The sequence below is a fragment of the Suricata suricatta genome, unplaced genomic scaffold (assembly GCF_006229205.1).
Source record: "Suricata suricatta isolate VVHF042 unplaced genomic scaffold, meerkat_22Aug2017_6uvM2_HiC HiC_scaffold_219, whole genome shotgun sequence".
NCBI classification, from domain to species: Eukaryota; Metazoa; Chordata; class Mammalia; order Carnivora; family Herpestidae; genus Suricata; species Suricata suricatta.
This window is the reverse complement of record NW_021866992.1, coordinates 17,743-23,023: the sequence shown is the minus strand read 5'-3', so window position 1 is coordinate 23,023 and position 5,281 is coordinate 17,743.

Below are 5,281 nucleotides of genomic sequence, written 5' to 3'. Positions count from 1 at the left end.
CTAGGACAGACTGTCCTCAGAGTCCCGCAGGGCCTTTGTCGGGTGCCTGCTGGGCTGTCCTGCCTTGGGGGTGTCTTCGGGCCCCTGCTGCTGGCTCTGGGGGTTTGTGGGGGCCTAGGGTCCCGGGCAGCTTCGCATCGTTCCTTTTGTTAGCCCGCAATGTATTTACAGGGCTTGGGGGTTCTCAGACTGGAACCGAAACTGGGGAGCGGTTCTCGTTACTATCTTCTGAATGGTTGGTGCGTTTCAGAAGCCTCAAAAGATAGAGAGCGGATGGTTTTATCTGCAAGCGAGACTGTGACCTCCGGATGCCCCTGCCGCCCACAGGGCCCTTGACACTTGGCCAGCTGGCCCCAGAGGAAGACCTGGGGCCTGGTCTAGATGGTTCTGGGGGTGGGCCAGCCCTAACCAGAAGCAGGCCATGAGTGCCATTGACCCCTTTTCAGAACGGCTCTTTTCCACAGGGGCGTCTGTGCCCCCACTGCATGGGCAGCCGGGATGGGCGTAACCTATGAGGACGCAGGCCAGAGTGGCCCAAGTGCCTGAGGTCAAGGCAGGCTGTGCGGGGTGCCCGGCTTCTTGCTCCCCACGTCACGCAGCGACTGCACCACTCGCCAAAGCGTTCTCTGCTCTGGGCACCCCAGCCTCACCCCTGCGCGTCGAGGGCCTTGGGCCCGCTCACCCGCTCATTTACTGCCTGTCTTGCAGAGCTACCTGGTCGGGTGGGCCCAGTTCCGAAAGAACGCCTGGCTGCTGACCTATCTCGTGGTGCTGGTCGTGTCCCTCTCCGACTGGATCGTGTCGCTGAGTCTGGTTTGCCAGGAGGTGGGTGGCGAGGTGGCTCCGAGGAGGGAGTGGGGAGCTCCGGGCTGCCTGTCCACTGCCCGGCTCTTCCCAGCCTCCTAGCATTTCAGCTGCCAGCCTTGTCCCATCCTGTGGAAGAAGGCGCTTGGACTGGGCCTCGCCCTCGCCGCATGCCCAGACTCTGTGGGGCCTGCGGTGAGAAAGCCCACGTGGGCTGCCGGTCCCCAAGCCTCTCTGGCTGCGGCATCTCCCCCACCCCCCCAGGTGCTCTGCCCCGAGACTGAATAGAGCAGGAGCCGGGAAAGTGGGTGTGGGGACATCTGTCTATCAGGGCCAGTCAGGACACCAGCCCATCGGGAGCTTTAGCCAGGAGAGTTTATAGGGGCTGAAACAGGTGTTGAGCAACTGACAACATGGAACGGGTCCCCGAGGGACACAGAGCCGTAGGAGGCTCAAGGGAGAGGGTCTTGGAGCCCCACTCCTGTGTCTGGAGGGGCGCAGATCCCCAGTGTCCCCTCCGGGATGGCTTGGTTCTGGGAGCGCTGGAGGCTGGGGAGGCTGGCAGCCCCAGGGCGTGGGCACTACCCTAGGGACAGCAAGGGGACAGCAGGGAGCCGTCAGTCTGCCCCTCCAGTGTCCCAGCCTCTCTCCACGCCCTCACTGGCAGAAGTAAGTGGGGAGTAGCCGCTGAGAGAGAGCCGCAGGGCGGCCGGGGGAGGGTGCAGGGAGGGCAGCCTGGGGCGCAGGGGTGGCGGCGGAGGGGAGGGCGCAGGGACCACCTCCCGCTTCCTCCCAGAAAAGAGCCTCCTTAGCCACATCTGCACAACAGGCCAGGAAGACCTCGTACAGCTCAGGCCTCGCTTTGTTACAAGTGGGGCCCAAACTGAGACTTGGAAGTTCCTCTCCCCTGCGCCCATGGCCCTCGCCTCAGCCCCTACTACCCCTGTGCCCTGAGGCCCTCGCCTCAGCCCCTGCTCCCCCTGGCCCATGGCCCTCACCTCAGCCCCTGCTCCCCCTGGCCCATGGACCTCGCCTCAGCCCCTGCTCCCCCTGTACCCCGTGGCCCTCGCCTCGGCCCCTGCTCCCCAGCAGCTTGGGCTCGTCCCCTTGAATGGGGACTCAGGCCTTGGTTCCCTTGGTTCCCGGGCAGCTTGTGTCCTCGGTGGTCCTGCCTTTTTTGATCACTGGAATTTTCTGATCGTCTTCTCACACTGGCTGTGCCTCAGGGTCCCTGATCTAGACCTCCCTGCTCCACTGGGCAGCAGGCCCCAGGCTGTCCTTGGCAGCAGGACACCTGGGCTGGCCCCCACCCTGCTTTTCATGAGTTCTTGTGGCGTGTCCCTGGTGGAGCAACCACCCCAGAGTGGACGTTTCCAGAACAGCTGGACACTCGGGGGTTGGGGGGTGGAGTGGGTGTCGCCGTTCCCATTCTGTCCCAGTGCTCAGAGCCTCTGCTGCACATTCTGGTCCTGCGGAGGACTTGACCCCCTCGGCTGGTGTCACAGAGCCTGCCTTGGGCTGCCGGCCCTCCCACGGGCTGGCCACTTTAGGGCGAGGGGCCACAGGGAGGCCATGAGTGCTGTGGGGCTGACTTCAAGCAGGGGGGCCCCTGAGGCTCAGAGGGTGGTCCCTGGGTGGCGCCAGGCAGAGCCCCAGCCCGCGTGCCTGTCTGTCCAGTGAAGATAGCGCCCCTGCCTGGGGAGAGGGCACATGGCAGGCACCCACCCCCTGCCAGGGGCTGCATGGGGGGGGGGGCGCTGACCTGGGCTCTGCTTCTGGAGGGCGGGCCATCAGTCGTGGTCTTGCGGGGAGAGGCTCGGACATTGTAGGACGCATCGTTCTGTGTCTTGGGGGTGTTTATCCGCCCATCCAGGCACATGCTTCCCTGACCTCGTTCCCCGTCTTCCGGCCCCGATCCCAGGAATTGTTACCATTCCCAGCACAGACAGGACGGACCCCGCTCACTGCCAGGCCTTCCCTTGAGTGTCGTCTCTGGGGGGATCTTCTTGACGGAGGCTGTGACACCACACGTGGTCCACTTCTGGGTAGAGTCACACGTTGCCCAGAACCGCCGAGAGACCAGGCTCGGGTTTCCCCCTGGGGCCAGCAGGCCAGTCAAACCTCGCACAGGCACCAGGGCAGGGTGGGCGGCCAGCCTGGGCCTCCAGCCTAGTCTCTCACGTTCATTTCCACCTTGTGGCCAGGAGGGTCACATCCTACACGGTCTCTGCTGTGTCCCTTCGTCACGGGGGACTAGGTACCTAGATGCGCATTAGCTGGTGAGCTGTGGTCGCGTGTGGCCCTCGCAGAGGTGTCCCCACCCAGCACTAGGCCGGTCTCTAATCAGGCTTGAGTCTCATGGATGAACCTTCCCATCCTTCATGGAAGCCGCCTGGCTCCGTGTCCATGACCCTGGTGTGGCCCCAGCATCCGGAGGGCCCTTAGCAGGTTGAGTCACCATACCCGGGAGAAGCCCCACCCTGTCCCACGGCTGACTACAGGCGAGGGTCCAAGCCCACAGGTGCGGGTGCCAGAGGGACCTTCAGCCCCTGCCTGGCCTAGGGGCATGGCTGGAAGATTCGGGATCCCGGGTCCTCAGATGAGGCTCCATCCCGGGGCAGCGAGGGCGGACGCTGGTTCCTCAGCCTGTGGGGCAGGGCCAGGCATGGCCCTGAAGGCCTGTCCACCACTGTTTCCTTGGGCTTTCTGGACCCTGTGCCAGAAGCTGGGCTTCCTTCTGAGGAGGCGAGTAGCCCAGGGAGGTTGAGTCAGGCCTAGGAATCACCCGTCCTGCAGACAGTCTGGAGGGTCCCCGTGTACCAGCGCTTGTGGGACCTCATTCGGTCGTGAGAGAGACCTGAGATCTGTGGTAGGGTTCCAGAGTGCTGTGGGGCAGTGCTGGGGTGGGTGACGTTCACTCTGGGACCGGAGGGACCGGCGCTGCCCTTCAGCTGAGCAGAGCGGGGCGGGGGTGGGGCGGGTGTTGAGACGGTGCGCGGCGGCCCGGGCGGTCCGTAGGGCCTGGGGGGTGTCAGGGCTGTGCTGAGACAGGAAGCCCAGTGGGACTGGAGTCTGGAGTTGAGAGGTGGGTGGGAGCAGTTGAGTGTGGGAGGACAGATCATGAACATGACCCTGAAAACCAAGAGGCCTGCCCAGCTCCCCGGCATGCAAGGCCCCAGAGGGCAGGATGGGAGCGGGGCGCCAGCAATCAGGGTCAGGGAGATGGCCCCGCGGCACGGGGCAGACTCAGGCCTGGGGGTCACCGGGCAGGAGGACCGGCTGGGTCGGGAGAGGGGGGACACGTGGGGCGGGTGGAGGGGTGAGGGTTCTGTGGTGAGTGAAGGTAATGGGACATGTGTGTTGTTAGCGGATGAGGAAAAAGAGGTGCCTGAGGGAAGCCCTTGAGAAGACGGGAGTCCTGAGGACGGTGCAGGGGCTTCTTGGTGCTGACAGGGAGAGCAGAAGTAGGGAATGGGGGCGTGTGTGCACATGTGTGCAGGGGGCGCGTGTGTGTGTGTGTGTGTGTGTGTGTGTGTGTGTGCAGGGGGCGTGCGTGCTGAGGGTGTGGGTGCACACATGTGCACCTGTGTGTGTGTGCATGTGTGTGCCTGCGGGGTGCAGAGTTGGGGCCCAGTGCATGGGGAGTGTGTGAGGCTGTAGTTGGGAGGTGGGGGAAGAGGAGGAGCCGGGAGCTGGGAGCACCCCCGGGTTCTCTGACTGCAGGGCGTGGCCCCTTGTCAGGGATATGAGGAGGAAGCTGTGGGGCCCAAGTTTGAAGTTGGGGCGGGAGGGGGTTCTGAGCGGGGCTCTTTGGCCTCCTGTCTCTGGGCTGGGGTGGGAGGGGCTGGAGCCGGTCTGGGTGGAGCCCGGGGCTCCTCACCCCCTTGTCCTAGCCCGGGTGGAAGTGGGGACCCCTCTTCCTGCCTTTCAGCCCTTGCGGGTCCGCAGGCTTCTCTGCCCCTTCTTGATGCAGAACTCCTCCGTGATGAAGAAGACACTCAAGTGCATCAGGTCGTCGCTGCCGGAAATGGCCAGGTGGGCTCCTGGTGCCAGGCTGCCTGCTGCGCCCTGAGGAGCCGGGACTGCGGCCTGGGGAGGCCAGTGGCAGGAGGTGTTTGGGGGCCTCCTGGCAGCCCCTCAGTGGCCTTGCGCTCCCTGCTTGGGAGTGGCAGAGCCCTGTGGATGCTCCCTCCTGTCCCCGCTGTGGCCGTGGCCCCTGCCCACTCCTCCTGCCTTCCCCCACTTCTCCCTCAGTCCCCTCCCCCAGTGAGTCTTGTGGGTGACCCCTCACGGTCCAGCCCAGATGGTGGGTGTTGCCTTCTCTGAGACAGCGGGGCTCCTAGGAGCCCTGGGAAATGTGCTTTGTGTCCCCGATCGTCCCTGCCAGGGAAAGAGGGCCCTTAGGGCGGGACCAAGAGCCAAGCGCAGAGCAGGGAGCTCCCTGCGTGGTCGGGTAGGCTTGTGCAATGAGTGTCCC